Raw genomic sequence first — 10,639 nt, 5'->3', positions numbered from 1 at the left:
TGGATTTATATGTATTTTTTATAAGGAACGAAATCAATTTTAATGTATTTTTATTTAAGTATGTATATAGAATAGGAAGTTTATCATCCTAGATTTTATTATATATTTTTATCAATTTTTAATTGGTTTAAAAATATTTAGAGTGGTTGTTTAAAGATCGTTTAGAAAACATGCACACAGTGTTTGAAGAAATGCCTAAACGAGATTTTTTTTATAGTTTGGCTTTTGCTCAAAATCGATTTAATTCAATTTCGAGCAAAGGGATTGAGGAGATGGTTCTTCCATTGGCAAGTATACTAAAATCAATTTAACTTCTAACAAGAAAATTTGAATTACTTATTGGATTTCTGCAACAGCTCAAGGTCGTCGACGGTTCTAGACCCTGTTCTGGCCGTGTCATCGTTCATGTAAGATTTCTCACTAGTTCTTCTCCCTCTACCACTCTTCTCTCTTGCTAATATCTCTTATGACAACAGCTCTGTCACCGGTGTTGACCGAGAGACAAAGGAGAAACGAGAATAAGACGGAGGATCTTCCCCTCCGTGGTTATTTTTATCTCAAAAAGTGACTTCAAATCTCGACGGCGAAAGATGATTTTTTGGCAGTTGACTGCATTTCCATAGGTTAGGAACAGTCTAAAGACGTTCCTGACCAATATGGGACCATCCCGCTGATAACACCCTAAATTCGGTCTTTATTTCATGCTATTAGAATAATTTTATGCAGTTAAAGAGCTTAAAATAGGGTTGTTATCATTGATTTACATGAAAATACTGTTTTCAAGTGATTTCTAATTTTTCCCTAATTTTCTGTTAATTCTATGAATTTTAAGAGATTTATTTGAGCTTTAAATGATCATTTTTGAATGGAAATGGCAGGTTTCATATTTAATTTTGTTATTTATCAGTACAGGGATGAATCAGAAAATTTTCTAGAATTTTCTAGGATTTTTAAGGATTTTTTATGATTTTATGAGATTTATCTGAAGAAGAAATACTTTTTTTTAAGAAAAAAAGATATATCTATAAGAAAAAAAAGAGTATTAACATTATTTTCGAACTTTGAAGGGCCTTTTTGTAAAGTTTTGTTGCAATGATACCCTCAAAACAGCTCTCGGTCGTGGTTGCAGGCGTAAAGATATGATTTAAAATGTTATGGGGTTTTATTGCAATTGTTTAATATATATTTTTAATGTTTTTAGGAGAAACCAGAGGAGAGAGAGTGCACAAGGGGCATATACACAATTACTTTTGGGCGGCGTCCAACAGCAATTCCAGGATTTTTAAGGATTTTTTTGCAAAAAGGAGGATTCAAAATGCGCCAGCCAATGAGAGAGCGAGACGTCATGGCGTGTTTAAAAACGAAATGAATAAATAAATCAATTTAAATCCAATGGATTAAATTGGTTTAAAATTGATTTATTAATAACTTTTGATCCTGAAGTCCGATTTAGGGATTTTTTTATCGATATGTTCGTCTTGATCCCCTCTTTCTATCTGTATTGTTGGATCATTCAGATCCACTCTACATTGATAGATAAAAATTAATTACTAAATGAGGGTAAAATAGGGATTTTTACCATGCAACCTAGGTATAAAAGTTAAATTTTGAGAGGGGGAGCTCATTCTTGATGGTTCTCTATCACAGTTGCAAGACAGAGACGAGACCCAGCCTGGATCAACCTGTTTGGTACATTTCCCTTCATTGTATTTGAATTTTTGTGCATTTTGAATGAAATTAGTTCAATTTCTTGTTTGTTCTTCTTGATTGTGATCTGAAATTCTAAATCTCTTGGCTTGAGCGGCATGTACAAGCCGTGATTAGGATTGAGAGGAGAAATTGAGAGGTTTGACTAGATATTCAACTGCATTCCCAAAGAAAACTCTAAAAAACTTTATATTCTAGGGTATTAAAAATTTGTTTTCTTTATTTATTATCTAATATTGCAGTCAGTTCTGAATTATCAAATCTACAAAAAAAAACCAACCAAATCAAAACTTTCTTCTTAATCCCTATAATGTGAATTCCTTGATCCTCTCATTTGGATCAATTAATTCAACTTAGAGTTCCCTAATTTCTTCTACTTTTCTCATCTCTCCTACCTCCCTCTCTAAATTCCCTTTCTAATTGGGTTAATTTGATCTTCATTGAAGATCAAGTTAATCCTAATTATTAAAAAATCATCGAATTGAACTCCTTACTAGCCTCCCTTGGACGTTACCTCCACTCATCATTGTGCATCTTAAGTGAGGTTTTATAAATTTTATTGTATAAGCTAAAATTGACAACGACAAGGGTTTAAAATTGCATAAATTTGGCCCTATTTTTGGCTTATCACCTACCGCCGTCTACGACAACGAATCAGCAAAATTCTGCCTTCTCGTCGCCAGAATAGCTGCACCGACAACGAAGACGGTGGCGGTATGAAGAAGACGATTGAGGATCTCTTCGACCATCGGATCATCAAATGAGAGGGATCAATGGCTAAGATTTGATCGTAGCCATGAACCCTCTTTAGCACTAGTGGACCTGGCATAGTTAGCTCCGCCACAAATTCGCTTCTGATTCATCCACGTCAGTGCTCCGTGGTGAGTTGTCACCTGGATTTTAAGAAGAGCCCATCTTGTCTCAGGCTTGGGCTCAGGCCGTGCGAGGCCCACGAAGCTTTCTTACACATAGTTATGTGTAAATGGTGGCCTGCAGGTTCATGTGTTTTTAATTTATCTGACCCAATCCGTAGTTCTATAGAAAATATATTCCAATCAATCCCAAATCGACTTTTTTAGAAATCAGAAGTGGTATATAAACTACAAAACAAATATGGAAGTGAATTGAAATAAACATGGACTTACCTGGGCGCGGGCTACTGTTACCTTGTGCTGCTTTGAGGAGCCGTCCTTAGCTGCTCTTGTGGGTCGCTTGCAGCTGGGGCCTTTTCTATGGCTGCTGGTGGCGTCTGCGGTGCGGCCATGGCTACGTGCCTTGGCAGCTCCTTGGGAGCCCATTTTTATTTGTTTTACATATATTATTATCATGTTTTCTTTTATTTCTAGTTAATCAAAGAATTTGATAATATTTTTTTAACAATTCAAAAACTCATTAAAAATAGGACATTTTACATAATGAATGAGTAATTGCACAAAAATGGATTTTAACATAAACCCTAAAAAAATGCATTTTCATTTAAATATATGAATTCATAAACCCTTAAAAAAAATTTATTTGCATGCATGATTTATGGCACGTTATAGTTGCAATTGAGAGAGGAACTTTAGAATATTGGAATGATAGAAATAAATAAAGACGCAAATATAGAAGAGTAATTTCTTACACTAGTCGTCGTCATCGGAAAAGTCATTCACACTATCTCCATCACATAGTTGAGCATTCTTGGCATGTAACCAACACTTCACTATGACCAAGAGCTCAATGCTTTCAGTAGTAAGATGGGCCCTCTTGAAAGTGACGATTGCACGTCCTGTGGAGAATAAACGCTATGTTGGGAAACTTGTCTCACATACTGAAAGAAACTCTTGCGCAAGGGTAGATAGTTGAGGATAAGTTCATGCGCCTATGCATGCCCACCATCCTAGTGTTGTCTCTGTGTCCTTCCTCTTCATTGATTGGAGATAAGTTTCCAATTCCTTCGGTGGAGTTGGTACCCATCGTTCCTTCTCCCTAGCTGGTGTTACACCATCAATGAGTTCAATGAGCCAGTTATTGTCCTCCGGGTCGTTACCAATTATATTTGATCATCATGTAGGGGCATAAGTCGGTAAAAAAATGGCAATGCATCCTGAATGACGCTAGGATCAAGTGATGATCCCTTGTTGAAAGGGTCAAGTATGGTTGTTGTTGTCGTCGCACAGTTCTTTGAAATAGTTGACTCATACTTCAACATCTTACACTTCATTCTCTCGCAAGCTTGTCGGTTAGATACAATTTGAACAGCAGTCATCTTTCTTCCCGATGTGAATATTGTAGAAATATCAAACTTATGCAAGACTATATCGATATGTCGCATTAGCGCCTTCAAGATGCGAAGGACTTGCACAACTCTCACTGTCTTTGAGCCACCAACATAATAAATCATCCCGCAACATGGCCCTAGTATTTGCGGAAGTGTCGGCCAACATTTTCCACTCGTCATGTGAGAGTTTCATGTCCTTATCTGTTACAAACAAGATTTGTAAGGTCATAAAATTGATGACTTCTCGCTCCTCCAACGCGGCATGTAACATGTCATGCGTACTGTTTCACAGTGGTGGGCAGTCCAATGGGATTTGCTTGTGATTCTTATGCATGTCTTTTCACCTCTTCACGTACTGTTGTCGTCATTGAGTCGATGCTTAGATGCTTGTCACTAAGTATCTAAGACGGAAAACTGCATCTCCCAGGACAAGGCCACTATCATGAATCACCATGTCCGCAAGACTTGCTGTGGCCTCGCGCATGGGATCCAAATCAGCGACGTATGTAATATCCTGTACTTAATCCGCTACGCAGTTGTCTCCAATCCTAGGAGGAAGTGTATTCATTGATAAACGCAACGACTTCAATGCAGCCTGAACAATGATGTTCAGCACGTGGGCAGCAAATGGAACATGTTGATCCACTATGAAATGGTCATTCACCAACTTGAGCTCCTTCGTGAGCAATGATATCATCCACATCCACCCATTACTTGATGCATAGAGATAGATCCAACCTACATGTACAAAAGTTTGGTTTTAAAATAAAGTAATATGACGCAGAATGAAGCATGATGGGTTGTCGCCGACCTTCATCTTCAACCCAAAGTCTTCCAACGCTTGGAGCATTATTGTGTTCATATTCTCACCAATGTGTCTCCCCACTAGCTTGTGTATAACAAGCACACGTTCACGTAGTTCCCACCGGTTGTTCACCAAATGAACCATGATGCCGAGAAGACCACACAAACTCTCAACAGTCCACGCATCAACTGTCAATGAGACCTTGGGGACATTTGCTGATAACTTGACAAGCCTCCCCTTCATGACCTCGTATAGCTTATGTGTTGGAGCCTTTATTGCCTTCGAGCATGGCAGGTCAATTTTTGCCTTAGCAACATACTTCCACATAATCTTGAACCCCAAATTTTCCACGATGGCCCATGGGGAATCCGTGAGACAAACAAATTGTACTATGATCTCCTTCGTCTTTTCTAGCATTTTTATGACTAAACCACCCTGCCCGTATGCCTCAGTTATCGTCCGTTGGTCATGATGAGTGCCCTTCAGCTTATTTTATATTCTACCATGACTGAATTGCAAGTGCCTCCAAAATAGGTTTGTCGACGTGTCTTGCCGCTGCTTCAACCTATTCCGCAATGGGTCAACTTTTTGGTCGTGGCATAATAGGCATGTCCATATGCCTGACACAACCTCTGTGAAAAATCTCAATATTTCTGCATTCCTTTTGGATTTGGTATGTGACGGCCCAACATACGGTAGAGGGCTTTCCTAAACATCCGCCATTGGTAACTCTATTGCCAAGTCAATGCACACATCACCACTTGGAGATTCCATCAGCAACTGGTTCATAGAGAAGAATTAAACTAATGGGGGACCATCCCATCAATAACACCAAGGGACATCAACCACATCTTTGAACAGCCCGAGCTGACGTCCGTGACCCCAACTTCAAGTATACAACTTTATGATGGGTCTAAAAAGGTTCGTTCATTATCTTACTATCATTTAATTTCATATTGGATAGGGCCACCATGTTTTTGGGCCTCAAACCCTTTTTGTTATTTTTGTTATGTTTGATGTACGTTTTGGGGAATCCTTGTCACACTACGGTTCCCCTATCTCGGCTCACTTAGGCATCCTCCTTCCTATATTAAGGGATGACATACCTAAGGAAGCTTTAGGAGTTTGCTTGAATTTGAAAAGGTTACTTCAGCCATGCTCCCACCTCTCCCTTTGGGGGATATCTTTGCAGTTTTCATAGAGTAGATCGTGGGGAAGACGGCCCGACCATGTTTCCTTTCCAGGACATCACATTCCGTGGAGGACAACCACTGATACCATCTCCTTCTTCTGATAGTTTCTTCATCGAGTCATGATTTCTTGGCGCATCCTCAAGAACGATCTGCAACATCGTCGCCAACCTGCAAGAATCATGTCGCTGGTATTCATCGTTTCCTGCTTGCCCTTCTTTGCATCTTGCAGCCCTTGATCGTCACCATCTTCCAAGAAATCCAATTTCTTGGAAGATAACTGCCAGGAAGCCCTGTTCTTGGGCCACTCCATTATCGATCGCCGATCGCCACTACCTCCACATCATTGCCTCACCACATCACCGTGATCCTCTCCGCCACCCTGCTCACATCGGCATCCTACGCCGGTTGGCCGTGCCCGTGTCCTTCGTGTCCAACACCCCACGCACCCTTGCGCCCACGCTTGCCCCGATGCCCGTGCGCCTCTACACCATGAGCCACATCTCCTGCACACCTTTGTACCGCATGCCTGATGCCTTTGTGTCGCGTGCCCTGGCCCTACACGCCACCACCACACGCATGCCCCGCGCCCTCGCACCCTGTGCCCATGCACCTTGCATCCACACCCTTCAGCCTCCGCACAATTTCCATGTGTGTGTGTCCTTGCACCTGCCTGTGTGCGCCCGAGCGTGCCCTCACCCACGTGTCGGTGCGCCCAGCACTTCCGGCCCCCCCTGGCCCGCCCCTCCATCTGTGTGCCCGAGACTCAGTGCCCACACAACCTCCCGGATTTGCCACTGTCGACCTTGTTCGTGTCTTGCTACGTCGCGCAGCCCCCTTCAGCCTTCCTACGTGCAATTGTCAGTGGCATGCATTGACTCGGATTTTGGGTACTAACCCATACAGGTTACATCCTCTCCCCTATGCTCGCAATTAAATTACCTCTTTTAGTGCTGTCGATTTGTGTTCCTCTGCCTGAGAATTGATACATTGTGATAGGATTAGCCACCACTTGTTGAGGGATACGATACTTCTTGTGATACGGCTTGGCCCTAACGGTAGAGGATTTGGACGCGTCTTGGTATTATAATATCCCTCATCGCTTAAACGTCTAATCAGTCCAAAGGGACGTTGAGGAGTCTGAGTTTGATTAATCAAACTCCGTGTCTTTAATTGGCCTTCCAACTAAGTAGCACTACCGTGTATTGTCTCATTGAATTTACATGCATTACCTTAGCATTATATTGCATTGATAGATTATGCCTTGTCACCTTATTGTGTTGTAACACGTGCGGATCGATACATGTTACATCATAAACTCTTGCTCTGCTCATTGCAAAATTCAGAACAGTGCATTGAGCATCATTCTAAAAATCTTATTTACTTAAGTTCAAAGATTAAATCATTTAAACGTTCCTATGACATATAACGTAAAGAAAAGTGCACACAATCATCCTCAAACAACCAAAATAAAATAATTTTCTTCAGAATGGCAGATCAGCTATGTAACAAAGAAAGGTCGGTTCTAAACTAAAATATTTCATGTTTATTGTAGATATGATTTCTTTCACACTTTCACACGTTGTAACAAAAACTGCACAATCTAAAGCCCACTTTGTCACCACCTCTGCAACACACGCAGGGCATATTTTTGGCACTCAAATTATTTACAATGTGGTTCTCAAATTTTAACCGACAACTTCCATTTAAATCACATGTACACTGCCTAGAAATAACCATGATGATACCACAAAAGAGACAGCAGAAATATAGAGAAATATGTGAAATATTTCCTTTTAAATTAATATGGATCAATATGATTCTCTGAACTCGGAGGTTCGTCAAGTGTACCAGGTTTCTGGAGCACCTAAAGTTGGAAGTTGGAACTTTTGGTCTATGATTTTCACCTCAAGGAGAAATTCCAAAATTTGCAACTCGAGCAGAAATTCCAAATTTTTGGTCTTGGAATGTCCCCTCCATTGATTATCACCTTCTCAAGTGAGATCATGAAAGTCTTAGTGCAAGAGACTAATAAATAAGAAAAATGTGCAAATTGGGAATCTGATAATTAAAAAATCCAATAAATCTTTAATCACTTGAAGTTCCCCATAAACATACACGTAATTACACCCAACCAATAAAGAAAAAAAGAAAAAGAAAAATTAATCCCCAAATTTGATGCCCTGTCACAAAACGGACCTATCAGAATTATTTAGATAATCAGAAAGTTAAAATCATGGAGTCCCTTTATTTAGGGATTAAATGATAGATTAAATATTCAATAAACTTTATTGGGATCACATCCCCAAGAGAAAACAGACCTATCCACAACAAATATTCTTTGAGTTCTTTGTCATGGAGAGAGAGAGAGAGGGGAAGCCGTAAACATACATGTAATAACACCCAACCCATAAAGAAAAAAGAAAAATTAATCCCCAAATTTGACGCCTTCTCATAAAACAGACCTATCAAAATTATTTAGATAATCAGAAAGTTAACATAATGGAATAGATTTATTTTGGGATTTAGTGATAGATTAAATATTCAATAAACTTTATTGGGATCACAATATCTCCATGACAAAACATACTTATCCACACCAGGCATTCTTTGATTTCTTTGTTTTCGAGAGAGTCAGAGAGGGAGCGGGGCAGCCATAAACACACGTGTAATAACATCCAACCAATTGGCGCAAATTTCAAACATCCATCCTTTGATTATTACCTTTTCTAGTGAGATCATGAAAGTTTTAGTGGAAGAGACTAATAAATATGAAAAATGTGCAAATTGGGGAATCTGATAATTAGAGAATCCAATAAAGCTTTAATCAATTCAAGTATATGATTAATTTTAAAAAAATTGCACACAATCACCCTCAAACAACCAAAATAAAAAAAATTCTTCACAAAGGTTGATCAGCTATGTAATAAAGAAAGACAGGTTCCAAACTAAAATATTTCCTGTTTATCGTAGAGATGATTTCTTTCAAACTTTCACACGCTTTAACAAAAACCGCACAATCTAAAGCACTTTGACATCACCTCCACACAATGTTCACAATGGCCAATTGAAGTATATGACATAAGAAATATGGATCAATATGTGAAATATTTCCTTTTAAATTAACATGGATCAATATGATTCTTCGAACCAGAATGTTCGTCAAGCGTACCTGGTTTTTGGAGCACCCAAAGTTGAAAGTAGGAAATCTCGGTCAAGGATTTTCAACTCGAGCATAAATTCCGATCTCTGAATCGATACCAAACGCGTAATCGACACCAATCAAAACACCAAAATTGACTCCAATCATAATTCTAATCTACGATCTCTGATCTCTGAACCTTGCCTCGCCTTTTCCACGCAGCAAAAGCAGAATCGACACCAGTCAATGCGACACCTTGCCTTTTCCACACAGCAACAACTTGTCGCAACCTGATTTGCATAACCGATCAAAACGATCAGAAAAAACTATCAATCTAAGTTTCGATCAGATAATTGAAGTTTTGAATGGCATCCTCAAATCCCTCATGAACGAGCTCAGAAGTTTATTGAAAGACTGGGAAGATAAATGCGATGTAGAGGAGAATTTGTCGGATTCTAGGATGAAGAAATTAGCCATTGAGCCTCTTGATCTTTGGTAAGAATCTTAACAAAGGAAAAAATTGATACAAATCTCTGGGAAGTGCACGGCATGATGTAACTTCAGAATCAAATCATAGGCTGCAATCAGCAAAGAGTCTTAATAAACCTAAAAATATCATCAATGCTGCACATTGCAGATAAAAGAGAGAGAAACACAGCAGCATCAGCTCTGGACACTTTGAATAACATAAAAAATTCAAACACAAGCTCAAATTATGATGAACAATTGGAGTAGAGGACTTACACATAATAGGTTTTTTTTACGTCACTGGTGACAGTGACATCGTCACGGTGACGGGGACATGACGGGATGCCCACTGGAGGGCCGCGTGATGGCAACGTGATGGTTTTTTTGGGAATGCAGGGAAGCGTGACATGACGGTGACATGACAAAAATTTTCTCATGTCACCGTCCATCACTTAACGTTATCGTTCCATCACATCCCGAACGTGCAATTCCCTAGTTCAAGATGACTCCTATCACCAACTCCAGGTTATTATCAAGGAGATAAGGATCATCATAATCAAGATGATTCCTATCATGCCCTTGGGGTCAATTTTCAATGGGATAAGGATTATCACGATCATGACGATTCCTATCACGACCTCGAATCCAATCCTCAAGTGGATACAGTGCATCATGATCATGACAAGCCCTACATGACCTCTAGTTTCTAACTGACGAGTTCGCTCATTAACTGCCTCAGTGGAACTGGTTAGGTAGTTGTCCACGTTGGTTAGATGTGTACTCACATCAAGAAAACCATTTTGGACAATCTCTAACACACGACCTACATCACCACGAGGTGGAGATGGTGGAGGAGGAGGTGTGATGGGTCTGGGATAGGATTAGAAGCCTCATGGTTATATATGAATGGATCAATCATGGTAGCGATATAGTTGACTGTATGATGGTGCACGGAAGATGAAACGATGAAACACGATGTCTAAAATACAGGAAAAGTAGGTGACACATGCTAGGCTCTCATACCAATTTGATGTAGGTGGGCAGTGGTGAGTACTGGTGGTGAC

Source organism: Wolffia australiana, chromosome 12 (genome assembly GCF_029677425.1).
Source record: "Wolffia australiana isolate 7733 chromosome 12, ASM2967742v1".
NCBI lineage: Eukaryota > Viridiplantae > Streptophyta > Magnoliopsida > Alismatales > Araceae > Wolffia > Wolffia australiana.
The sequence above is the reverse complement of the archived record's forward strand: the minus strand, read 5'-3'. Positions refer to the sequence as shown.